Source organism: Neodiprion pinetum, chromosome 1, assembly GCF_021155775.2.
Source record: "Neodiprion pinetum isolate iyNeoPine1 chromosome 1, iyNeoPine1.2, whole genome shotgun sequence".
Lineage (NCBI taxonomy): Eukaryota > Metazoa > Arthropoda > Insecta > Hymenoptera > Diprionidae > Neodiprion > Neodiprion pinetum.
In genome coordinates this window covers 2,849,038-2,876,998 of record NC_060232.1, presented here as the reverse complement: position 1 = coordinate 2,876,998, position 27,961 = coordinate 2,849,038, and the positions used below count along the sequence as shown (strand labels likewise).

General features: G+C 45.3%; 1 long non-coding RNA gene across 1 annotated transcript in view; it reads right to left on the bottom strand.

Moving 5' to 3' along the window:
• Nucleotides 1-22,997: 22,997 nt before the first annotated feature.
• The window catches only part of LOC124214024 (uncharacterized), a 45,153-nt gene continuing 40,189 nt past the window's right edge, over nucleotides 22,998-27,961 (bottom strand). The window contains exon 3 of the long non-coding RNA XR_006882049.2: nucleotides 22,998-23,129. This is a non-coding gene — a long non-coding RNA (uncharacterized lncRNA). The remainder of the gene's footprint in view (nucleotides 23,130-27,961) is intronic.

Here is a 27,961-nt window from a genome sequence, read left to right as displayed (position 1 = left end):
CAGATACCTATTGATTGGGTATAGCTAATTGTAGAATGAGAATTTAAATAAGACAAACTTCACTCAGAGTTGTGAGAGAATAAACGCTGCTCTCCTAATTCAAACGTAACTTGAACATTTACTTAAATTTTTTCGTTCGAGACTACAGCTCGAAAGTCGTCTTGTTTCGTCAGTCACAAACGTGAACATCGTTCGACAAATTTCAATAACGTCCGAATAACCCAATAAATAACCAATTTTCGTTACCGACATAAATACCGTTTGACGTCGACGTCTGTCGCGACGGAGGGTGGATAATGTGGATATAATTCGGCTAGAAATAGCTGGGCAAGGAGGCATTTCGCCGTTGGTGACAAAGGCACGCGTGTGCGCCAACTTGCACACCCGTACAGAGGTTAACCGCATCCCAGCTCTAGCTAGGCTGAGAAGGAGGCGTTCAGCGTCGCGACGGGCAAAACACGGCGGCGCACCGAAGCGTCGTAAATAACGGGGTAGCAATTAGCACTGGAAGGGTGTGTACGAAGCGAGGCTATGGCTGAGAGGCGAGGCGAGATGAGGCGAGGCGCAGCCGGCGATTTATCCCTTTCGCAAATCCTACATGCAAGGCTCAAGGATCAACGGAATCCTGTATATATATATATATATATATATATATATATATATATATATATATATATATATATTCTTGGTTCGTTGAGCCGAGCCAAGGATCCACTTACAGATCCTGCAAATGGCGATGATAGATTCTGCAGACTTGTCGACTCGTGCATACGTACATCGAGATTTGTAAAGAAATGTTCAACTTTTAGACGCGAATCTACTTCCGCCTTGCAGCTGCATTTTCTTGAGTCCTTACGCGTTACATTCCTCGGACCGAATCTGCCGTTCGCGTGCTTTGTAACGATGCTCGTCTCGTTATTGCGCAGGGTGTGAATATAAACTGTGCGGAAAGTACGTAACCTGTAATACGGTATAATACCCAGTATATTATACGTACAACACTGCTCAATTAAGTACGGCATAATTAGGGCACGCGAATTTAGCCTTCGTGCACGATACCTACACAGCATAGTCGTGTACAATAGGGGTAAGTTAGAATAGGTTAAGCTGTGTGGGGGTTGGGGGGAGGCTTCGTGCAGTGAGAAGGGGTGTTCGCCGCAATAAAAGCCGAAGGAGTTGAGAAGGATCATGTTCGGAATAGCCCTCAAAGTCATGCGCGTAAAACAGGGGCGTGATCAGCGATCGCTCAGCTGCGAGTCGTAAGTATGCGGAGTGTTGGACTGGATGTGATGAAAATTTATACATTGGTACCCCGTAGCTACGTATAGTCGGAGCGTAAACGCCGATTAGATAGCGTGAAAGAAAAAGAAATAGTAATAGAGAGACGAGGGAAGGAAGAAGGGTTGAGGAAGAAGGGGAGGATAAAAAATGAAAAATTAGTTTTGATCCGAGCGTTCGCATGCCGTTAAAATAATAATCAACTCTCCTCTGATTCGACCACTCGGCCCCGTTTCAACACACATATATAATATATATAGATATATTTACCTCAAGTTTATACTCTATGAGCTTACCAAATATTTAAAATTTCGATGGGCCGTACCTATTTTCGTTATCTCTATAATCGCCGTATCAACCGGGTATAGTATAGGTATACATATACGTATACCCAGGCATACGCTCGTAGCTCGCAACACGTCCCGATCTTACACGCGGCCGGCTAATGGAATCAGATCTTAACATTGGCCCCATCAAAATCGTCTACCGATCCCGGATGAAATGGATTCGAGATAGTAGAATTGAATATCGACAAGGAAACGAAAACATCGTCGGGAATTGATCGCGGTTAATGGAAATCGCACTTATCGGATATATTTCGTCAGTATCGTATTATACGTTTGACGTACCGCCGAATTCACTTAGCGCGGAACCGTTATATTAAACACCAAAGGCGTGCGTTTAAAACGGGAAACTGTTTTTCGAACTTTCAAAAATACCAAGATCTCAAAAATAGAAATGCAGCTGGTGAAATACCGGCCACAAGTTTAATTTGAAAGAGGAAATAAAGGAAAAAAAAAAGAAAAAAAACCAACGACGTACGGAATTCGTAACTTTTTCAAAGCGTGTATTACGCGTACGAAACACAAGTTGGGGCCAGAAACAGGTTAACGATAGGTGTATGTGGTACATCACAGAAATACATACATAACTATGGTACCTACGTCCTATAGGTTAAGGCGCGCGGGTGTCGCGTGGTTAAGTTGACTTATACAACCCTCTCAGGTAATGACGAGCCTAATTTAAATAAAGAACCCTAATCTCCACCTGAGATTACTTCCGGAACAAGCTCTTCGCTCTCTCTCTCTCTCTCACTCTCTCGTTCTCTCTCGCCGGGCTTCCAGCTCGGCCTCTGAAAGCCACGGCGCTTTTTCTTCGCGGATCTATTCACCCCCCTCCGGCCATCGCGTCGTCCCCCGCGGGGAAAACGTACCTACTCCTCGTTTCGCGTTCGCGAAAGGAAAATTGCCTTGAACGCGAAGGAGGCGACGGTGAACAACGGGTAAATTATCCCGATGTTATAGAGGCCGGATAACGGCCTCGGGTGTATATAAGGCAGGTATACAAGGCGTCTGCAGTCGAATAAAACTACGTCGGGCAAGTAAGAGCAAGACTAACAACAAACGGTGTATAGAGTCCGAATAACCGGTAATTTTGTTGTATACCGGGTAGATGTAGGTATACATATAATTAACGCATGACGGTACCTGCAGCAGCGAGGTGTTTCTCATCCGGTATAATTATATCCCGGATCGGGCTGCCTGTCTCTGCAAATAACGCTGCGCCTAGAGCCGGTGCAATATTAAAAGACCCCACATGTAGTAGACTGTGCAGTCGAGTCTGATTGTGAGATAGAAAATTTCGAGTTGAACGAAGCGTAAAATGGCATAAGATACGCGATATTCTCGTGCGAAAATGGCGCGGGGTGTACGACGAAAGCGTTCCTCCTCCTCCTCCTCCTCCTCCTCCTCTTCGTCGTCGTCGTCGTCGTCGCGGCAATGCGAAACAGAAAGAGAGAGGTCTGCCAGAGGGTTAGTCCGATACGGAGAGATGCGAGAGAGCAAAAGTTTGAGTCGTAAAGCGAATGGAAGCAAAAAAGGAAAATTACATTAAGAAACTCGGAAAGCAGAGAGGAGCGACGCCGGGTAAAGGGAAAAGGAGCAGGGGGGGGGGGGGGGGGGGGCTGAGTGAGCTTGGCACCGTTTTCTCCACGTACCTATATACCCGTATATGTATGCAAATACATATAATACACCTACATATATACACATGCACATGCATTATATACAGTCATATCCCTGGTACCGAGTGGTTTCAACGTGGAATATAGATATAATATATACCTGCGCAGTATCGCGATTATACATAAACGCAGGCTTCTCCTCCTCCTCCTCTTCGCTGTTATACGTAGGTACAGTGTTAAATGCGATAGGGTAGGTTAAACTCGCCCCTCGTCAAGGTACAAAACCGTCTAGTACGACTGCCGCGGCAAGGAAGCAAGGAAGGAAAGGGGCGGCGGGGGGTGGTGGCGGCGAAAACGAGCAGCCCGCGATCTCTGTGTGTGCGGAGACTCGCGAGATTAAACAAAGGAACAAAGTTCCGAAGGGCGGTGTGATGAAGGAGGGGATGGATAGGGGATGGAAAGGTGTGCTCGCGAGAAGCCTTCGGGCTGCACGCGGTGGAACAACACTCACCTTCTTGCTCGAGTAGGTATACACTTAGAAATACATATCCCGCTCGCCTCTTCCTTTTCGCCCTCCTCCGGGAGAATCAAGGAAGAAGAAGAGGAAGAAGAAAAAGGAGAAGGCAGACGGGGAGCTCGGGGCCATTGGGGTACGCGCTATATGTCTGTATAACATATAATATCTGGTGTACGTACACCGTGCTGCTGCTGTACACACGTACACGGGTGCATGTGCTTGCTGGTTCTGAAGGGGGAGGGGGGAGGGGGAGGGTGCGGAGGGTTGCAGACCGGCATATAAAGTGGATTCGAAATGAAGCCGTGGGGAGGCGAGGGGGATACCTGGTAAAAATTATGTCCACGCGGCTGGAGACAGGACGGAACAATGGAGCTGCATCAGCTACCTGATGTCTCCGGGGGCAGGAAAAGCGATCGATGAAAAAAGAAACAAAAAAAAAATAAAAAAAAAAAATCTCCAACTTCCGTTTGACTGGTACCTATATTCATTTATATGATCGGTGCCCGGACTCGTGTATATCTCGTTGTTCGATGCAGGGAAATTTCAGAAGGATTAACGTTGCACGATTTGCAGCGTAACTGCATGGCTTGACGGTACAAAGTGCAGTACGCGTGGAATACTCATCCACTGCTGCGAATCATGGGGTGCCATGTTGTTGCAACGATCGCGCTGCAGGAACAGGGTGCGAAAAACGGTTTCTATTAAACTCGAGATCCGCAAGCGGCGGCAGCGTCACGGATTAGTCGAGACGTGTGAAGTTGAAAAAAAAAAAAAGAAAAGATAAAATCTCCGTTGGATCGTAGTCGGATTAAAGTTTGAAAATGGAAGCAAAGCCGTGCGATGCCTCTCGACACTTTGCCCGCGTTTACCGATCTTATTGGAATTCCAATATCAGCTAGCTGCTAATTCGGGTTATAAGTTTGCCCTCGCGAAAATACGTTTCGTGCGTTGCACGGAAAGTTTTCTAAGACCCAGTTCTGCGGGGTATATTTACTACCGGTAAGAGAGAGAGAGAGAGAGAGAGAGAGAGAGAGAGAGAGAGAGAGAGAGAGAGAGAGAGAGAGAGAGAGAGAGAGAGAGAGAGAGAGAGAGAGAGAGAGAGAGAGAGAGAGAGAGAGAGAGAGAGAGAGAGAGAGAGAGAGAGAGAGAGAAGAGAGGTCGAGGAGCGAGAAAATTCGTAGTAACGGACGGAGTACGCCGACCATGTACGGCGGCGTTTCTTTGTACGAAAAAAATTTAATTAAAAACTGTGATCGAGAGAAGAACGACGCTGCGGAAAAAGGGAAGAGAATAGAATAGGGAATAAAAAAGTATGTTGTAAGAGATAAATAAAAATCCAGGCTTCCTTCCACGACTCGATTAGAGAAATTACGGACCAGCCTTACAGGCGTCGGCGATATTGGTTCCACCGAATGGCGTTGGATTCGAAGACGAACCGCGTCGAAGGCCCCGAATTCGATGAACTATAATCGATCCCGGTTCTCGAGAGCCGGGCTCGTTCGAGGCGAACTGTTCGAGAACTTTCAGGACACGCGATAATTTACGCACGCAAAATCGGAGAAATCTCAAGGAGGCGCGGTCCTTTCTGATCTATAAAGCTGGGCGAGGAGGAGTCGCTCGGAAAGGCACAAGGCGCCCGCACCTATCCCGAGCTGCTCCCACGGGAGGGACACATCCTGTGAAGGCAGGTAGCAAAGTCAAAGAGTTTATAAGGCGTTTCACAAATATATTATCCCGAGGTCGCACCTCGGGAGTTCCTAGCTGGCCGGATCACGTTATTCAGCAGCGAGTTGTGTTGGTACACGGACGGTTTATTTTTATTTCCGTGCAAGTCGGCGCGCCTCTCCTCTCCTCTCCTCTCCTCTCCTCTCCTTTCCTCTCCTCTCCTCTCTTCTCCGTTTTTCTTTCTTCCGTTGCAGCGACAAGCGCGGAATAGCAGACTGCAAGCGGGCAGATGCACCCGCAGGATAACGGGTAAGGGACACGGATACGAAAAATAGAGGAGGAAAGAGAGGCACGAGGGAATCTTACACGTGGTCCAGAGTCGGAGGAGCTCTGACGGACGCCGAGAGCTGATACAGCGAAGTGGTCGTAAAACGGCTATCAGAGGCAGCGATAACGGGCGATGTACGTCGACGCGACGGCGATCCGTCGAGGATTCGTCGAAAGGAAAATTGAATTCGTAAAACGCCGAGCTCTCTCGGCCCGCTACTACTTTCCGTTTCGCACGGAATAAACGCTCGCGGCAGCTGCAACTGGCCTTAAAATTATTCTAAAATAACTCGAGTGATCGCCCATGCAGCGTACGACTTATGCATGGTATAGAGAGCAAGCGCGGAGAACGGTCACGGAAGCTTCTGCTAGTCTGATAAAAAGCGATTTCAGGTATACACCTAAACCACTCATTGAATGTGTGAGAAATCATGCGCGCAGTAATGAGAAAACTTTTTCATTTTTAACGAACTGAATTTCCAGACAAACCAAACAATTTTTTCAAACAACACGGTATATTTCGTTGCAAATACATGTAAAAGTCGATTAAATAATTAATCTCAGATTGCAAAACACAACATTTTTTACTTGCGATCGATTTGTAGCTACTTTACGGAACTAATTAGCACCTTGGGAATTCGAAAAATACAGGCAAGACGGCGCAGAATCAACCGCTGCGAAAATTGAACGAATTGTCAAAAAATTTGAGCTATAATCTTCGATTTCATACGCTACATTCTTGAAATCATTTCGAAATTTTTACAACATATATTTTACTGTCCATATCTAATCTCGCAATCGAAACAGAATCTTTGGTATTATGCTGGTATACCAAAATTCTTCCCAAAATATACTAGAAAAAAATTTTATACCCGGTGCAAAATGTTTGAATAATTTTTTTCCAGTTGCGTCGATAGAACGTTCAGCGAGTTGTATAATATTGATGCTAAAACTTACTCAAGCGGTAACACAATCTTGGTTGTAAGGACCGAACATTCCTCCGAGTGCGGATAAAACGCCGGTTGAAAATTGCTCAATTGCTCAATTGCCGAACGATCGGAATTACAGTACAGATTTTGCCATAGCTTCGGGTGAAAATACCTAGGCTGCCGTTCGGTTCCGCCACGATTCTGTGTAATTTTTACGTCTTAAAAGTCCGGGCAAATTTACTCTATCTAGCTATATTTACTCGGTGGCCGCCCCCTTCGTGTGTTTAAACGCTTACGCGCAGGTATAAGGGAGTATATGTATAAGGTGTTCGGTCTGGATTAATTAAAGGAATGGTTAAGTGAAAACGTTACCTGTTAAAGCACCACACTGCTAATGAACTAACGATTCAAATGAAGTTTCAAACTTTATTATGCCACGGTTCGCGTCCTGCTTATTACATGTACGAAATGCTTAACCTCGTTTGTAAAATTCTTCCACACGCATGACGTTGGCATGTTTGGTTATCCTTCAAGCGTCAATCATGCGGCACGAATACAGGCTGTATCTGGAGCGATTTCGAAAACGATCTCCGCCGATAAATAACCAGAGAGATAAATAACTAGGAGAGAGAAGAGATGAAAAAAAAAAAATCGGCACAGCATTTCGCGGCTCGGAATATTCGTAATTCATCTATAATCCGAGAGTGAATATTTCGACGAAGGAATACGGTGTGATCTACGATAACCGGTGTATTATGACAAAAGTCGTAACTTAACCATCCGATCGTAAATAGTGAATTATGAATTCTTACGACCGTGTATTAATGCCGGTATATGTCCGGCGCGGTATGCATAAAACAGTCAAACCAAGGGGATCGAGGGGATTAAAATAACAGGTTAGAATTACACCGATATACTAACCAACAACGTATAAACGAGATCCGCGGAGTCGTTTAAAGTTCGCAAGCTCGTTGCCTCTCGAGTGAAACGGCGAACAGTTTAATTGGGGGGAAAAAAGGGGGGCGCAAACCGCCCACCCTGCGGAATACTACACCTTAATTGCAATTTAACGAAGTATATTTTTAGTATGCAAGTCTCGCGAACTCGTTCCCGCCGTGGATCACAGCGGTCTGGATACCTCGACTTCTTTGTTCTCTATTTTTCCACTCCGGTACAAGATTTTCCAAAACAAAATTACACTCGATTCATCTATCGTCCGCTGCAGGATAACGCGCAGCTTTCCGCAAGGACTGAGAAGATCCTGAATTGATAGCACAGGACGTGGAATTATTAACGAAAAAAGCTCACACGTCTTGCCGCAGCTCTTTTTGCTACGCGGAGCCTTGGCGAATCGAAGTGCAGAAGAAAACTTGCAGCAGGCATAGCGAATGGTATTTTTCCGTAACGCTCGTTATCTCTCTCGGGCGAACGGCTCTGAGTGTGCACTTACAGGCGCAAAATGAGAATTTTAAACAACGATCCTCCCAATTTGTAGAAAAAAGAAATTGCCTTTTCTTACCTACGTTTGTTGTAATTTTCTCAGCCTCGAGGGGTTTCGTAAATTTTCTTTCGCGGTTATTTCCTTTCCGCGGTATATACTTCGCTACCTCGGAACGTGTAGCTTAAAAGTAAAGGAAAAAGTTTGCGGATTGTTCAGACGGTAGCAGGGCGAGAAACGTGAGAAATATGTAAATTGGCTAAATTCGCGGGCCAATTTGCGGCCTGAAATGATCGGGGAGAACATATAAAAAAGGCTTTTCGCCGGGAAGTTACACAGGCACGATGCAGGTCTCTTAGCTGGTACTCGTACACAGGTGCGATTGTATACAACGCACACACACACACACACACACTCGGGCAAACCCGGAGAACAGAAGTTACGATAATATACAAGACGCAGTTACGACGAGACTTGTTGTTTGTTGGCCTAATGACGATGATGCGATTCGATCGATTATACTCACGTTGTCACGTATCGACTACCGCATAATAAACGGATTAATCAACCCCCCCGTTTCGAGCGTTTCTCCGTCGTCATTCCCAAGCCAAGCCAAGTCTTTCCTGTTCCCTTGTCGCCCCATCGAATCACCATCGCCATACCAAATCTGTCTACCCAGAAACATAACCACACGATAATAACGCTAGAATCAGCGTCCGTATCGTGCGGGAACAAAACCAGTGACTACGCTTCAGCAGCCGAAGTTCAGGCCCTAAACTACAGGCCGTTGTTCATTCATCAGGCGCAATTTGTCGGAGATCGAAACATGGAATACCTATAGCAAAGAAAATACCCCAACGCCCTGTTCGAATTCCGGCCGTCTTTCTTGTCCTCGTTTTAATTAAAACCGGAGGTCGAATCGCCCCGATCAGGTGAGGTGAGGCAGCTGAACTTCGGTAGAGCTAATCAGCCCATTAAACGGACTCTCGGAAACGTGAGAGGCTTGTCATCCAAGGAGTTGATTCGAATTAAATGTCACGCCTCGAAATAGGCACGGAGTAATACCGGCCGTAGTTTTTCCAAACGACCCTAAGTGCTTCCAGCATCGGCGGCCTCGCCAGATCTTGGTTCTAAACACAGCGCGACCAGTTTGTTTCCAAATTTTCATTTCTCCCGGCTCTCCCTCAATCTGGATACGATCAAGATCGGAAGGTACCGTGAACGATTGCTACGATTGTCGAGGAGTTATTATTAGAGCAATGCGAGACTTTCCTTGAGCGTGAAAACGGGAAATCGTTTCAGAGTACCTTGAAGTACTTCGTGAGTGGGTTGCACGCACGGAGAATTAATAGGTTCACCATGTTTCAGCATAAAACTCAATGAACCCGCGACTATAAAATTGTTTTTCTTCTTTGTAAGCGAGATACCGTAAAGCCAGTCGGTCTAATAAACCAGATCTAACGGTTACCCGAGCAATTTGAACAAACGTCTATTGTACAACATCACCGTCGGAAATCACGAAAGTTTCAACCAGTTTACTGTCGGCTCCCAGCTCTTACTTCTGAAAAGTTCACGAGTTGCAGCGGCGCGTGAGAATAGCCGGAAAACATCCCGATCGAAACGATCGGGTCGATGCATCGACCGTTGAAAAAGAGGCGGCTCGATCCGCATAGATTGCGACAATCCCCGAGGAACGAGCGGAGAGTATAAATACCACCCAACTTTCTGGCGTGAGAATTAAATGGGTCGGGCGAAACGATGCGGACGGACAGTCGGTCGACGTTGTATCGCGGATCGTTTGACCCTCGCATCCCGTGAAACGTAGTGCAGTCCAGGGGGTGTAGTATACACCGTCCGGGGGAAAATATCCGCGCCGCCAACTCTGGGGGTCAAAGTAAGTGAGTGGAGGGCGAGGCGGTGGTTTCCAAGGAATCGGCGAGGTCTCTAAGTGGAAGAGCGTGTGAAGATGGTAGAGACGCGGCGCCCGCAGGGATGGGGCGTAAAGTCAGGGGTGGAAAACGGAGCGTCGAGGGGGGCGCAGGCCCGGAGATTGGTTCGGGGATTAAAGGAGGAGCGCGGGGTGGTTGGGGGGGGAATAAAAATAAGGAGCTGCGGATAGGGCCGAGCTACCTGTATCGCGGTAGCCTATCTCCGACCCTACGTGATATCCCTACATGGTGTCTTAATAACCGTATATTGGTAGATAGACGCGGGCGTCGATGATTAGCTGCAGGCGAAATTAAAGGCTGCTTATTGCGTCGGGCGGTGGTCCATGGCTTTCCAATTAGCCATTGTACCGTTATTGTTGTATATTCCCGAGTAGGGACGTAATTTATACATATACACACACACACACACACACACTCACGTGGTACGTCAGTCGTAACCAGATAATTGATACCATTTAAAATTATTCCAGCTTCTCGTATTTACCGAATTGAAAAGAGGAAAGGAAATCGCGTGGGTCGTACAATGATCGCGAGTTTTTTACATCCGCCGAAGGGTGCAGCGAGAAGAAAAGGATATCTTAATGTCCCGCGTGTGCGATTCCGCGATGCGAAGTGAATAATTTGCGAATATCCTGTTACACCGTAATCCCTCTGATCCTCGGCCCACGCGCGTTTCATTTGCTCGATTGTAACGCGCGAAGGTAATTCGAGTCTCGAATCTGACGATAAATATTCGTAGGCGACGTCCGCGATTCACCGAGCTGTAAAATCATAGACACGTTGTGCGGTCGAATTTAACCCCTCGTCCTCGCCTCTCGGCTGTGCCTTTATGATATCCTTCTCGGAGCTAGGAGACTCCTAGACGCTATTTTACGCCGCATTTTCTCTAGCCCTGCGTCCCGCGGCGCCGCTCCGCGTGTCCCAACTCTTATCTTCGACTATAAATATTATGTTGATCTCCCGATTACGCTGGTCTAATTAAGGCATTACGCGATTAAGCTGCCGAGAGAGGGAACGAGGAAGGGAGAAGGAGGACCGTTACGTACGCGGAGAGAGATAACGAGATACACTCGTTTCACGTAGATTAATTCATTTTCCTCGTGTAACAAAAGCTCGACCCTGTAACTAGGTGGCGAATTAACAAAGTTGAAATTTTTCTTTCCTTTAATCTCCTTCCTTCCACTATCGATGTCCGTGCTGTTCCTAGCTCAGTCAAGGCATACAGCTTCGTCAATTTTCTAGACTTCAAATAAATCGTTGCAGTGCGACTATCGGCATTACACGCACCAAGAATTAATAACCGTATATGTATACGCAACATGTACACGGACTCAGCGAGTGAAGAAGGGGGAATTTTTGACGTGTAGCGTAAACCTCGATCGCGACAAGCGCTCTTATTTTATTCAGATATATCGCATCACGCACGCGGTAGTACAAAATTCCGCAAAGATATGCAATCGAGATGGAATCGAGACTCGACTGCACGTCTGCGCCCCGAGTAACAAACAATCTATATTCATATCGTCCCTGTATCCATATTCGCTGGTGTATGTATAATACACGATGTAACCAAGACCATCGCGTCCCGACTGCAGGTAGATACGTACATAAAGTGCCTGCGGGACGCGAAAGGGTGAAGAGGGTAAAAATAAAAAGGAGAGCTGATGAAAAAAGAATGCAGCGTATGAAAAATTCGGAATATGCACGTGCGTAGAGCTGCAGCAATGTCGGCATGTGCAAGCGGGAGGCGATCATCTCTATGCTACGTGTGCCGAGAGGAGTTCGATAGCAAATTTTTGCCTATCTCCCCGTGAAATGAAACTGCGGCTGGCCGGTTATCCGCCGGGATATTTTCCCCCTTCGACGCTCTTCCAGGGTCTCTCTCTCTCTCTTTCTCAGTCTTCCCGTTTCCCCTTCGCCCTCGGCATCGCCCTTTCTCTCTCCTTTCCTCTCAGGCATCAACCCCTCCCCACCATCCCGCTTCCACCTCGGGCAGAATACATATTTTACAGGCATTCATGATGGCCGCCGTTCCCTGCCGCCTGGTCGACCGACCGCGTGGGCCATGGTGCTCTGCTGGTGCCGGTGCTGCTGCGCTGGGTGGCGGCCATGCCCATGATGGTTGGGCCGGGAGCGGGTGGGAGGGAGAAAAAGAACAGAGGGAAAGGACAGTGAGAACGAGAGAGAGAGAGAGAGAGAGGCGGACGCTTATCCCAGCGTATAATGCGACCGAAATTACTCGAGTAATTGCGTAATAAGCCCTCTTCTTCTTGCGGCGCGCTCGCAACCTATCGGCGAAAAAGCTCCCCCATCGGATGCTCGAATCTTGCGGTTTCCTCGTCGCGGATAGATATACGTAGGTATACGTACGTATGTATGTACTCGTACGTATAACGTATACCTAATGCTCGTATTGCAAGGAAGTTACGCGCAGAGTGTGATATGCGTTATTGAGATGATATTCCGCAATTGCTGCGATTCGGTTTACTCCCTATCTCGTGCATTAAGAAACGCGTATGACAGTCTCGGCGCTGCCAAACCCATACGATCGTTTGATATCCGAGCTGCACCGTACGTATATCTCCGATCGGTTATTACACGCGGAATCCTCGAAACCTGTTATGCAAACTTATAACGCTCCGGCATGGACCACCTGAGATACCGCCTACTTTACGCGCTGCAGCATCCCGGATCTCGTGCAGCGTTTCGATCGCTCTGTGAAATCACTTTCTGCTGCATGTTGACTTCGAACCTATTTCCTCATCGTAGAAATCTGGTAAAACGATTGCCGAAGCACAGACTACAGTGTTTCCGTACGTTTCTCCTATTATTTGCATTTTCCTTTCCTTTTGTTATTGTTGTTTTTCTTTTTTGACCCACTCTCCAGGGATAGGTACAAAAATCCGGCTGTATCTATCTGTGCGAATCGCCCTTACTCGACCATGATGAAATTGAAGATATACGTAATATTATATGCCTCGTATGCATGATGGGTCAGACTCTGATCTCGTATTGATAGAATTTTCCTCGAGTATATACAGTTATGCATGTACTGTACACGTATATATATACTTATGCGTGTACATGCTGCTCCATCGATGATACTAACATCATCCCTCGTCGATGGGGCGAGGTTGACAATAATTCTCTAGGTAACGTCAAGGCTTAGCGGTGGGGGAAGGGGAATGATATCGATTAAGCCCGTGGTAAAGGCGGCGGATGGATTTAAGCAGACATGATACATCGACCCTCTGATATAATAATGCAAGGATGACTAATATACGGTATCGTGTACGGATTATTGCAGCGTATTAATACGAAGTATGTCCGACAACCTGAATCATAATACGACTGTCCGTTGTGAGTTAAGGTTATACCAGTTATCGATACGCTTAGACCCGATTATTGACCCTTTCATTTTACAAAATTATAAATTGACGACACAAACGTTGCATTTCTGGATGATTAAAAACAATTTCTAGAGGGTTATATATTACAAATTTATTAAACGGATATAAACGAAAAAGTTCAATAATTGGGACAAGACCGATTACCTTACAAAAACGGTGTGAATTGGACTCCGAAGACCGAGACTACTTAGTTGCAGCTGTAAAAAATAAGGTATAACATTTCTCAAACTTCCCCAAGACAGTTACGAAAATTCAACTATTCTTTCTCCTAAAAGATATTTATATACTGGAACATTTTCATCTCTTTCACAATTTTCAACTATCACGTCTGTCTAGATACATCTTCATATTTTTTTCCTCAGGATACCCGCTCGGCATGCAATAAGAAACCTACAAACGGACGGAGAGAAGGGTTTTACGGCTCGGCAAATTATTTTACAGTATTCTGAATCCACGCGTACAGTGCAAACTGTGAGGAATCGTTCGGTGACATCGTGGATATGTATCTACGTTCGTTAACAACGTGTATTACGGTAAGCCCTTGATTTTTACCAGCTATAGTTGTCTATTTATACCTCACCCTGATTATCCACCTAAGGCCAAAAACTTTTATCCCTGCTGTAATACTTAACAACATAAAATTCTATTACCAAACAATACGCACAGGTATACAGAGGCATGGAGTTATAAATGCTCGGTTTGAAATCTTCTTTAAAAAGTGGCAACAAACCGTTAAACCCTCTACTTAGGAGGGTTATAAAATACCCATCGAAGTTCACTGTCGCATTGCGGGTTAAAAGTATACGAGCCAAAGGTAAAACCGAACGTTTTCGTCTCATCTTTTTTCGTTTTTTTTTTTTTTTTTCTTCTTTTTCTCCTGAGATGTTTATTTTCTCGACAAGGTACATCTACTCCGAACGATTGGCAGTAGTATAAAAAATACGTCGGTCACGTTCAGTCGTAAAGAAACACCATTAGAAAATCGTTACCGAGTCAAGTTTAAGTGCATATATACATATATATACACACATGTGTAGTAACGCGTGTGTCTATACTTTTCTTACAGACAACAAGATTTCAGTAGCAAAAAAAAAAAAAAAAAATCAAAACTCTGACAACAAACATACCACTGACTGTTTCGCGCGAATTGTATCGATATAAATAGTCCAGCATTGGACTGAACGCATATTTGTCGTTTGAAAATAGAGGAGATATTGTTAATACAAAAGTTTCAAAGAAGAAAAAAAAATAAATAAAAAACCACACACACACACAATGCGCAAAGAAACAAGCTTTGCGAGTAGGGTGTAATGAACGATGAAAAAAAAAAAAAAGAGATAAGTGATAAAACGGTAACGTTTGATCAATCGTTGAGATAAAAAGTTTGACTGCACCTTAAATAGTAGCGGTCCGAGGGGTAACTATGTAATGTATTGGGTGAATGTATATCTCGACTGATTATTCAGCGATTGAAGAATTTCGGAAATTTCTGACCCGTAGAAGTACATCGGTAATAAAATAGCCGTTATAAGGCTATTGGCGGCGCACTTCTTTCGTTTGAAAACGATAACGACGGGCCGACGGACCGACGCACATACACGAACGAATTACAGTCGTCGTGATTTCAAGTTTTCATTGGCCATACGCGGAGCTGGAATGCGTCCACGTGCGTTACGCCCGTCGGCGACGGTAGCTGGAGGATAGGATATGTACGGAAATTTCTCCTTCGAAAATTACTCGGATAACGAGCGACAGGGGAGCGGCCAGTCGTTCGGGCAGACCGCAACACTTTAACACTATGTTTGTCCAGGGTGCCAGCCGACGCTCCTCGACTTCTCCAAGGTTCCGAGTTCCCTCGACAGATGGCAGCATGACACGAGACGAGCTTTTTCTACACGCCTTAAGACCGTCACGGACGGGAAGGCGGTGGAGGGATTGGAAAAAAATATTTAGGTGAGCCTCGGTCAGAGTGTTGATCTTACGGTCGGAGAAGCGAACGAGCTTTTCAGAGCTTGCGGTAATTTATTGGGCCTCTTGATACAATATTGATTTTTTTGTTTTTTAAATCTTTTAGCTAACCTCTCGTTTTTCCGAATTTAAAAATGGAAAAAAAAAAAAATTGTACTTTTCATTCAGAGTCGATATCATCCTTAGTCGATTCATCTTTCTTACCCGTCTTCTACGTAACTTGCTTCAGAATTAGTTCTGGGCAATTTATGAAAGCTCTTATCCACGCGACCCGTTTTAACTTAATACTGCACGATTTATCAGCCAATGCCTAAAAGTGTAATATCACGAGCCCCTTCGTACCTATGCCGCTATACTTTCACAGAAATCTATTATTAACGTCCGGAATCTCACTACTTCCGAAGGGGAGGGGATTCAGAGCCTCTTCTCAAAATCTGACGCATATATTACCTTACGTGGGGTGTTAAATATTCATTCCAATCTTGACGCCTGAATTTTTATACATACCACACCCCCGAATAATGCTCGTGGGCGTCGAATCGTCGGAAATTGTGCAGATGTAGGTATCCGGAAAACTGATAAGATTGACGAGGTTAAATTATTGAGATTCCGTATCGGTCTGAGAGAGGAAAAAAAAAAAAAACGGTCAAAAAAATTTCGCGATTATTTTCAAACGAGTATAATCACTCGCCCCGGATCGCGTATACACATACACACCTATACACCTGTATAAAATCGTGGAGCATAAGATTTTCCGTTTAATTTCCGCAGGTACCTGTAAAATTAACGTTACATCCGGGTTCGAAAAACGGAAATACGTAACGACGGCGTAAGCTTCCTGCGACTCGGGTGTTAAAAACGCCCCGAAGTCCGTGTCTTCGTACCCGAAGCAGTTTCGCGGATCGTGCACCCGATGGCGCCACGGACCGCCAAGAGAGCCGAATATCCTCAACGGGGTTGAAATCCGTCCCTTGTGCATGCAGTTCGGCGCGCGCATCGCACGCGTCCGTGAATCAAACCCTCCGCGCACGAAACCCCCGGATTCAGACACACGCGCGCACAAGGATGCGAAAGGAGACGACGAGGGCGTCGAGAAGGGTGGAAGGGAAGCTGGACGGACCGCCGGCCGGAGAAGGCTCGCGGTAGGGGCTGCGCGACCCTGCGCGTTGTTATCAGCCTTCCCCACCCCCACCCCCCGAAACGAACCGAGCCGCATCCCCCCGACGGCGGCGCCGAGTTCCCCGCACAATCCCTGCGTCCGCGCGCGAGTAACCCTGGCAGCCACCGCGGCAGCGATCGGAGAACCAGAAGCGATGTAACCGCGGCGGAGATCCGAGGGGCCGCATGGCGTCGGCGTCGGCGTCGACGTCCTTAGTAATCTTATACACAAACTCGTACCGTATACAACGAGCGTCCGTAGAAGTTTCCACCCGATAATATCGTACGTAGGGATACGCGTAACGACGAGTTCTCGGTTTGTTTTCTCTTGGAATAATTTTACTCTTTACTTTTTACGATTTGCTTTTCTTTGTTTCGCGTCGATTCTTTTCTTTATTTTTATTTATTTTTTTTTTTCACATTTATTCTCTGGATTATTTATTTATTTGTTTGTTTTATTTTGTTTTTTTTTTTCCTTCTTCTTCCTCTTTACCGCACTTGTTATTCCTCTTCTTCTTTTATCTACGCGACGTGGTGCGTCGAAGCAGCGCCGCGGCGGCGGACGTCGCCAGTTGGACGCGGGCCGCGAACCTGGAACGTTGCTCACAACCGACACACGAACCCGCGCTCAGTCACCCTTATAACCTCGAGGAAATTTGTAACCCGGCTGTCACCCGCTACGCGACACGAAACTACTACACGCACCTGTCACCCGGCAAGGTGGGGATGTCAGGGATAAACGATACGGAGCTACGCGGAGAGAAGTCGTCGAGTCGACGCAGCGACCCTCGATCGTCGGGTGTTTTCTATTATTTTTATTTTATTTTATTTGTTTCATTTATTTATTTATTTATTCTTATTTTTTTCCAAAAAGTGTCGCTAATTCGCATCTACTCACATCTTTCATCGAGCATCTACCTAATGAAAACGTAATATTTTCAGAACGTGTCGCCGACTCCGATGGATGACGTGATCGATATTACCGAGGTCCCAAAGCTCCGGCAGTGCACGAGGAAGTCGTAAAGGACCTCTACGTCCATTCGTCGAGGATCATCGTAAGGTCAGTAGTGGCAATATTAACTGGCAATGAAGAGGGGTAGAAAAAAAAAAATAAGAAAATCCTACGGACAACAAAAATCGGATAAAAAAATTTTGTACAATCTTCGTGTTACAGAGGTGTTTTTTTCTTCTTTTTTTTTTGTTTTTGGAATCACGGACCCGTTTACTCCGGGGGATAGGCAACTGGTCAAACCTGGGAGTACAGCGGATGCACAAGTCTCATGGGGCGCCAGGCGGAACTCCCGCAAGTGTGTTACAAGTCCCACGATGGCCGCACTTCGTAATCGGATTGTGTTGTTTTTTTTTATTTTTTTATTACTCGCGACGCGAAAGTTCGGCGGCAGCCCTCGCAGATCGCGAGTATCGTCATCCCCCGTCCGAAATTGTTAATCTCGATTTTTCCTCTACCGCCCGTTTCATCCCTCTCCCTCCCCCCCCCCCCCCCCCCCCCCCCCGACCACCGCCGTTTTATCGAGCCCGTTTCTCCCCTCGACGAACGCATGTTCACGGACCACACGTATCGCATGCACGTACCGATATCCGTACATATACGCGCACCGCGAAGAGCGCGCATAAACCGAGAGCCGTTGGTAATTCTAGTTTGATTTATGTTCACAGGGTGCAGATGCGGTTCTCCAGTTAACCAAGAAAGGCCAGACTCGAGAGAGAGAGAGAGAGAGAGAGAGAGAATGGCGTGGGCTTGCATAAATGAATATACGGAGAGCAAGGAAAACAGGACTGGGAAAATTTTTCTACTCAACGAGTCTCTCTGGTCGCGGAGGATAAGGAGGATAAGGACGATAAGGAGGAGGCATCGACTCGTTCGAGGTACCGAGGAATATCGAACCGGGAGGCTACTTGAATTTGGATAAGAGAGAGCGGGTCGTCGGGAGCACGGTGATAGGCAGTCCTTGGAAATTTATGCGTAAAGGACTTCTGCACGCAGTGCCGGACGACCTTTCGGTTTCTGCTTCTACGCCAGCTGCGATTCGTAAATTCGTGAAATAATTTCCACCCTGTTTCAACGCTTCGATGGTCTCGTTGAGGAATGTGAAACCCCCTGTACGTATACTGAATGTATCCTGAGTGTATTCCTGTCCGGTATACCTTCAGTATACGTAACAGGAGGCCACACCGATCTACGATGAAATCTCGTCTTCTTCGGTGGATCTCGTCTTCTCCGTCACGGTTAGGACCTCAACGACTACGATGTATCATCATTTTTATCAGTAGCTCGACTGGTACTGGTATTACCTTTAGGATGACTATTTGTAACGATCGGATATTTAAGTAGTGTGTGTATGGAGTATTTATATTATTATATACATATAGCCTTGGGGATAAAGTCGGATCAAGACACTAGAGATAGTGCATTTATAGTAAAGAAACAAGACTGAATAATTGTAACCGTATCATTCGATGTGAAAAGAAAATAAGACTCACGTACTTGCCAATGAATTGAATAAACGAATATTTCTTGAATAATATTAATTTCGAATTCTGTTGCTTTGTCACACGTTGTACGTTCTATTCGAATGAGGCAACTGCAGCACACAAATCGTTTCAAGAGAGCCTCCGATCGTGAATCACGATCCTTTCAACGTTATAGAGTTAAAATTAGACAGTAGAAAATTATGCCGCTAGGTAAAGCTTATGAATCTCTGATGAGGAAAGGAGCTGGAGCTGTGCTGATGGGAAATTTTTAGTGTAAGAACCAGCGCGATCGTAAAGTCTCGCTGGAAGACGGCCAGAAGGAATGTCCGTAAAACTTTCTTTTAGAGGGGGAGGGGGAGTTCTTGAAGGGAATGTTGACGTTCGTAAAAAAAAAAAAATAAAAAAAGGGTTAGAAAGAAAAAATCCGAGGTGAGGTGGAGGGCCAGGAAAGAGGGGGAGGCGGGGTGGCGATTGGTAAAAGGGTTTTCGAAAGTGCAGACGCGAACAATAAGAGTGTAATAAAAATTAGAAAGCGGTGAAAAGGGTTGCGTAAAGTCAACCCTTCGGCTCGTGGGGAAGGGGAAAGAAAAATTTCACTTTTTTCAAACCGTCCCGAGCGTAAATGGTTCAGTTTTTTTTCTACTCTCAAACGCGAACCAGCTCCAGCTCTCTTCGCCAAAGTTCGAATAGTGCTTCTCGAACACTCGTTACTCTCCGAGGTAAGAGATAAGTCGATTACTTTATAGCCGGTAGTAAAATATATTACGGTTAATCTCCGGGTTATCACAACGTTCCAACATTCCGGCTCGTAAATGAAAATTTATACACACCTTCTCGGGGCTTTCCTTGATACTTGGCATCCGCGTACTGTCGGTACATATCCTTAGAATCGTCTCCTCGAGATCCTCGATCTATGATACGTTGCCCTATTTTTATCCAAGACCTAGCTGGGAGCGTCCAGGTGACAGCTGATGGCTAATTTGAAAATATCAGTGTCCGATTAATTAATTAAAACAATTTTATCGTCCCATTGGATCTCTGTTATATTTTAATCTTCTCATCCTGTGAAAATATACGATAATATATTTGTGGCTTGAATTTGAATGGTGTATTATGAATTGGACGTTGTACAACCAGTTTATCGGTAACAGTGAATATCCATCAGCAGCACGCACTCGGTTCCTAAATATGTAATTCTCGCGGTATAATCATCGCCAAATTGACCGTGAAAATTAATTAAAAAGTAATTTGCATTAACTGTCGAGCTTACTGATTTAAGTAATCAATTGACAAGTCGTGTATAACTGTCGGATAATGATATACGTTTATTGTGGCAGAATCTGTATCCGTTAAAAAATATTACAAATCGATAAAAACCGTGGGTGAAATTATACCGAGAGAAATCGTAAATTATGTACACCTTTTACGCAGAAATTACTTCAGGTCCGATCGAATCGAGGTCGCTAAAATAAGCTGCGGGCGAAATCGTTCAATTTCGCGATTGCACTCTCAGGGCCGTAGCTCGTGCCTTGAATTAGGTACCATGCAAATTTCCATACGTGAGTTTAAGAAGACGTGCGTCGGTAAATATATTGCGAAAGGACGATCAAAGGGGATCGAGGAGCATCGTGAAGGGCCGATATCCAAATCAGCGCATAAAAAAATCCTTTCAAGAAAAAATCCCGCGAGTAATACCTGTTCGTTATCACGACGTTGGCCGGTCCCCTAGATGGCTCTGAGGCGGTGCGTCAATGACACGAGAGCGAGAGAGAGGCGGACAGAGAGCGAAGGAGAGGGAACGACGAGCTTGCGAGGTGAATCGAAAAAGGTCGTGGTGAAAAAGAAAGAGAAAAACGGAGAGCGAAAGAGATATATATGTAGAGAGAGAGAGAAAGAGAAAGAGAGAGTGAGGGAGCAGACATCCAGCCAATGACTGGCGAGATGCCTTCGGGTGGCCCAACCCTCGTCAAAGATGGCCGCGAGGTGGCAAAGGGAGCTTAAATATAGGGGTTAGACCGGGTGAGGCTAGGCTTACTCCCTGAGGAACGATGCTCCGGGCGTCCGAGAGAGAGAGAGAGAGAGAGAGAGAGGGAAGGACCGACGGAGAGAGAAAGCCGCGCAGGCGGCGGCGGCGGCCATCATGGGATGCTGCGGGAAGTGCAATCCGAGGAGAGAGAGAATGGCGTCTCCGTCGCGAGCGAGATAAGACTGCGGTGCGTATACATGCCGAGATTATCGCACCTTGCGCCTCCGAATCGTTAATAAGTATATACACGTATGTATGTGTATATAATGTAAAGTAACATCTCCGTCGTGATATAACGCTTACGCAGATTTTTCCACAACCGCGCACGCGTGACCGTAGATCGTAAAATAAATACGTATAAGGCCGGATGATGTGGAACGGGAGAGTGAACAGAGACGAATAGCGATCTTGAGCACAGGTAACTGGATATATATACATATATATATACATATACATATATATCTTTCCCATTTTTTACCCCCATTCTAAATACCCCTCGATTTATAAGCCCGTTAGATATTTCGAGAATTCACTCGTCTCGCACCCTCTAATTGCACGATTATTACCTACCGCTACGCTGGGAAATTCTTCGCGACTATTTTATATCACCGAACAGCTTGTCAGACACTTGGAATTTTGAATCGCCGCATTCTCGCGTTTCCACGATGGTTTCTACGACGCATACCGACGGTATCTCGCCTCTGCGGGTTTTCCTCTTGTGGGAAACTATCGACGGGACTAGACGTGGACCTCAAGCATCGCTTCCACGTTGCACCGAAGAGGTAAAAATTTGGAGAGTTTAAACCTAATCGTGGCATTATTCAATTGGAGGAGAAATTCGTTCTTACTGCAGATCCGTGTCCAAAAGAATCTCGATTCTCTTCGGCTTTCTCTATCTCTCCGTATGACAAAGTGCACGGAAAGAGTTGCGTTTCCGACTTGGAAGACCGTGTACCGGTGTTACGTTATATCGCAGGTTTAATACAAACTTTTTGAGAGTCGTAAGAAACCAGCAGGTTTTAATTAAACAAAGCCCCGGGTAATTAATTTGAAATTTAACGCCCAGGTGCGGATGAAAATGTATAATTAAATTATAATCCTAGTGTTTCTTATAGAATATTCAAGACGCGTGTAGGAAAAAAAAAGGGAGCGAAGGATGTATATATGTATACGTATATATATATATATATATATATGTATAAACGCCTACGATATAGATTTACACCTGCAAGCGGATGCTGGTTATAAATTTTTCTTCGTTTACGCTCTTCGACAATTTTCAATAAATCGCTCGAGTAAATTTAACTTGCACCACGTCAGGCCGCGATAAGATTTAACGGTTGAATCGATCGTCGATTTCTCGTTACATAAGTGATTCGAAACAAACCCTCGAAGTTTTCCAATGATGTAGATGAACGCGGAAAAAGAAATATTATATATTTTCATTGCGAGAATTTTACTTTGTGAGTTTAGTTTGTGCGTGTCAAGCGAAAGTTAGGCCGCTGGTGTTTTATACCTACGTGGCTTCCTCGATCGTCGGAAGTGTTAATCAACTAGGTATTTTTACTCTCTTCGGTAAACCCCGTCGTAAATTCTTCACAAAAATAAGCATTTCTTCCCCCAGCTAACGTCAACAATTTTTACTTCTTTCTCCCTAATGTATTGTACTTACCACCTGTTGCACGGTAAAAGAATTTCGCATACCAATACAACCGTGCTACCAGTTATTATAGGAGAAGTAATTTTTCGCTACTGTACGTAAATACGATCGTATAGATCGTACGCAATTATCCCAGAATATTCAAAGTCGGAATGAACGATTTTTTACGGATTTTGGATACGCGGGTGATGATCGGGTTGAAAAAACAAATCAAAGCATCTGAAAACCTCCACCATCGGAGTTAAAGCATCTGTATATGTATATACATTTTCATGTCATAATTATTTTTATATCGACTCACCTCTGCAAGGGATTGCGAAATCGGCGACCCGCGCTTGTGCTATTAATCTGAAACAGAGTGAAAAAAAAAAACATCAGAAATTAATACCGTGGTTTTTGACAGCGTTTATAAGAATTTCTACAGGTGAAAGTTTCTTTTTTGCGCAGGGTTTCCGAAAAAGAGAAAACGCAACGGTTGTACATCGCACAGCTAGCTGCAGCGAAATGCGATAAAAATGAAAGGGCTGAAGCGCCGGACAAGCTCGGAGAAATACAAATATATATATATATATATATCAAAACACGGTAAAAAGGATGGAAAGAAAAACGTCCGAACGGCACGCTGTACACTCGACGGGGCGGTTGTAAAAAGGGTTGGGAGAAAGTCTCTTATTTATTGCTCGCCGTAAAAGAAACTAGAAGAGGTTCGCCGAGTCGAAGCTTCTATAAACTCTTTCGAGATACGGATATGCAGGGTATCTATATATATGTATATATATATATATATATCTGAATCTGATCTCTTCGCCGAGGATTATTCGTCGTCAATTTCCTTCTTGGGGATTCTCATCCTCAGTTTGTACACTTATTTAAAGCTGCAAAAATATTCCCACCGTTACTTCCGATGAGTAAAAATTCTCAGGTCGCGTGAACTTTGAACATAATTGACGGCTTTGAGCTCGCGCATCGAACGAGAAATAATCAGCAAGTTTTCGGCTGCCAATTTTACCCTCGGCATATACATATATGTAAGCATGAGTTAGAAGACAGTCGGTAGACCTCGGTAACTTCCTGGCACTTACTGTCAATCGTACGAAGAGATGCTTGTCGGAGGCGTGCGAGTCGCTTAGTTATACACACATGACTGTTAACGATCATAATGCGCGTAACGCGCGGCCTCGCGTGGGGACATAAAACAGCTAGACAGCGACTAGACCGTAGGCATGATAGAGAAAATGACAAAGGTTTATATATTTTGTGAGCCATTCGGAGGGCGATGATTATGTCATCAGTCCGCGACGCGGCGTAAATAAGTCGGGGAAAAAGTGAGAGAGGAGCGTCGGAGAATTGCGGGTCGTGAAAAAGTTGGCGGTTGAAATTTTTTTTTACGTCTATTTTCCAATCTCGCGCGATCGTTTATTTTTTTCGTCTTTTTTACTAGACGAGGTCAAAGAAATTTGCATACTTATGCCGAGGCCAGAATACTTATGCTGGCGGGAAAAAGAAAATTACCAGGCTCAAGGAGAGAAAAGAAACGCTCCGTCGCTTGTCGTAACTACGACGTGTAAGTGCGCGGACACGTGTCAAGCTAAATTACGTCACGTCTCGCATCATGGGGGACAAATTTTTTTAACCGCGAAAAAAAAAAATATATATATATATATATATATATATATACATATTATCAGCGATTGTCAGAGCGGAGGGTGAAACTCCGCGGGCGTGATGAGTAATTGCTCGAGTCGTTTCGCTAAACTTTGCGACCCCCGGTATTATATCTGTACATTAACATATACCTACATCGAGGAAGAATAGAGTAGGGAAGAAAGGAGAGCAGCAGACTGTCACGAAGGGTATTTAAGCTTCTTCCCGCAGCGTCGGTTAGAAAAACGTACCGGAAATTATTTCGAGTCAATTACCCGAACGAAATGAACTCTTCGAGTAGAGCAGAGCAGGCCGAAACGGTTGGTCGGAGTGATCGGTGTAGGCAGAGCTTCTTATTTGCAGCAATAACAATTTAGGGGTGATGAAATTTAAGAAAGGTTAAGAAAAAAACGAAGAAAAAGAGAAACAGAGAGGAGCGAGGATAAGAAGAAGCAAAGAAAGAAAATAACGGAGAAGCATGAAGAGTAAGACAACACAGCAGCGTCAGCAGCAAGAGCTCACCTCAATCCCATCGAAATACTCAGGCTAATTGCGTAGGATCGAATCTAGCTTCGTCGACCCTGCTGCAGCGCAGCACTAAAAGAAGATCGTTCGAGGAGCGGATTTCCCCATAATTTATTACGCTCGTTCGGAGAGCACTTCGTTCCAACGAAAAAGTAACCAGCCAGAAATAAAATAAGGTGAAACAGGGAAGCACAACGGCAGCGTTGTTGACTATTTCGAACACTTCGTTATCGAAGTAAATTATCGCGAGTCCGCCGCCGCGGCGATGCGAAGGATTAATAAAAAGTGCGTAACCTGGATAATGGGCCGGAGTCTGAAGCTCGCGATTACCAAAAGTGCGCGGAATAAAGCCGGTGGAAAAAACCTAAGCCGAATAAATTACACCGGGTGGGGCTTTCGGCGGCAATTAGCCATAGAACGGAGGCTGCGAGGCCGGCTATGCTCCAGATTCGAATTATATCGGGGTGGTAAAAGGGCCCTCTTGCATATATCCGGGCGTGCAGTCGCGGACTCGGAACGCGCCTCGATCCTCTCGTACAAGATTGCGTAGGCTGAAGTATAAGGTACTCGTGAAAATTTATGCGGCCAGATTATACGAGGCAGTTAAAATAAATTAAACTCGTTTTATCGCGGTTCGTATAATTCATTTGAGTCCCTCCCAACCGTGTGTGTACATAAACACATATGGGGCCTGCGGTCTGTCCTCCGTCCACCCCGCGTATACCTCGGTTCCAACACACTCGCGTGCACGGCGATGATCCACCTTAGACCCAACTTCCTTGTCATCCTCAACAACAGGAGCTCAGACTTTGACAAATTCATGGGTAAAATTATACCCGCAGCGACGTTCAACGATACATGTGGCAGTTAATCCGTTTGTGGAGAAGAAGATTCTTCAGTCCCGTGACAAAGAATTACCCATTCGGTGTCGGTTCAGTGACCACCGGCAGTTACAAGCGTCAAAAGCACCATTACGTGCGTAAGTCAAATACGCATCGAACCATCCACGTGTAGTGATGCAGGTAAATTCCGTGTTCAGACAATGGTAAAGCATTCTCCTTTGAACCAAGTTTGATCGAATCATAACCATGGACTTGAAACCGCTGATCGTCTGTGAAAAACGTTAGGATAGCTCACTTTGGTGTGATCGAGTCTGGGTCCTTTCTTACATCAAGAGAAACTGGCGCATCAAGAGAAACTCTCGAAAACGAAATGGAAATCCAGTCTCACCCTAGGCTAACCCAATACTGGTTACCCAGACGTTGGTACCTACGTATGCCGCGTATGCGGTCGACGGTACAAGCGAAGCGAGTTGTGCGGGGGTAAGTGAAGGTAATGGGGCTTATCAGGGTGGGTTAGGTAACGTGGCGGTAAGCGGTGGTAAGCGGCCATTTCCTAGCCATTCGACCGCCTCGGGGTGCCGTACACGAACACGTGTATGCTTGGAACACCATGACGGAGGGCACCATACCATGGCGTATACGGGGTACGCATGGCTCGCCGTATCCTGCCTACCGCCTGGTACGTTCTCGAGACCCGATTTACGCGCCTACGGCATTGTTTACGTCTAGCCGAGAGTGACGGTAGGCGATGTACGAGGTCTATGTATCTGTGTATTATATGCCTCTGCTTACAACACTCCTTATCCCTCGTAATACCTAGGTCATGACCCGCTTCTGCTCCAATCACTGGGATACGTGTAACGCAGAGATCTTCGAGCGAACTTGCAGACTCCCTCAATCTATTTGCCCTTGCGTCGCAACGATTCGCGCATGTTCATCCAGCGTCCACGGACCATTTCACCTCGGCGATTATTCTACCCTAAAAACGATTCGGATGATAAAACTGTTCTTGTTTCGGTGAATTGAGTGAATTGGTACTGTGCACTTGCTTTAGTATAATCTGCAGGAAAGTGTTAATTCTAGACGCAAGACTAAATTGTCGTTTCTTGCTTTCGATACTGAATATTTATTGCAAAAACCGTTTTTCAAACTCAAGTTCTATCTTTGCAAGCGGGGTAGTAGTGTACAAAAATTCTTGTAAATATAAGCTGGGACCGTAACATTAATCCCAAATTTCCGGAATACTCTACCTTAGTTCACGATTAAGTAATTTCTCCGCGTAGGCTTTAAGATTTCAGTTTCTTACCAAGGTACCCATGCTGAAATTAATTCTGAGACGAGTAATTTTTCTCCTCAGCGAGTTACCTTGGCAGTGGAGAAAGAATTAGCTGTCTCAAAATCAATTTCCGCATGTCTACGTGCAGGACAAGAAGAATCATAAGTCATCTTGACTGTATAATATATTGCCTTTTTTTTCTATCCACTTCGCTTCTCTTGGGTTTTTAATATCGATACATATGCATGCGAGCATCACGGAAGCGAATAAATCGTCTCGGGATATCCTTAGGTTGGACAGAGAGAAAGTGAACCTCGGAAGGAAACGGAAATAAAAAAGAAGCACGATGCACCCCGCGTACCTCTCTGCACACAGATACGTTTTAATAAATTCTCGAACGGAACATGTCATTTTCATCTCTTTTTTTCTGACCAAAGCTTTTTTCTTTTATTTATTTATTTTTTTTTCTCTCTTTTTTCCTTCCCCGAGTAATCTATGCACAGGGTTCGTAAGCAAGTCTTCTCGAAGGTTTTTCCATTCGCTACTCTTTCGGCATTCCTCGATCAGTGAATATAGGTAAAAAAAAAATCGCGTATAAAGTTCAGTATAAATGTCGGAGAAAAAGAATTAGGGGTTGCTTTACGCACCGCAACAGTCCATTCATCCCCTCTGGCGTTATGTCAATAGCATCGACATTCACCCACTACGTTATGACGATTCTGACGAAGTACCCTAAAGGTCATCGCTAAATACCCGCGAGTGTCGAAGAACGAAAATAGCCGTGGGGACCAACCCTGCAGCAATTCAGAGGTGATCAGGGTAATGACGCAGGGCTACTCAGCCTCGACTTATAACGCGTCGTACAGGTGCGGAATGGCGGGTCGTACGCGCGG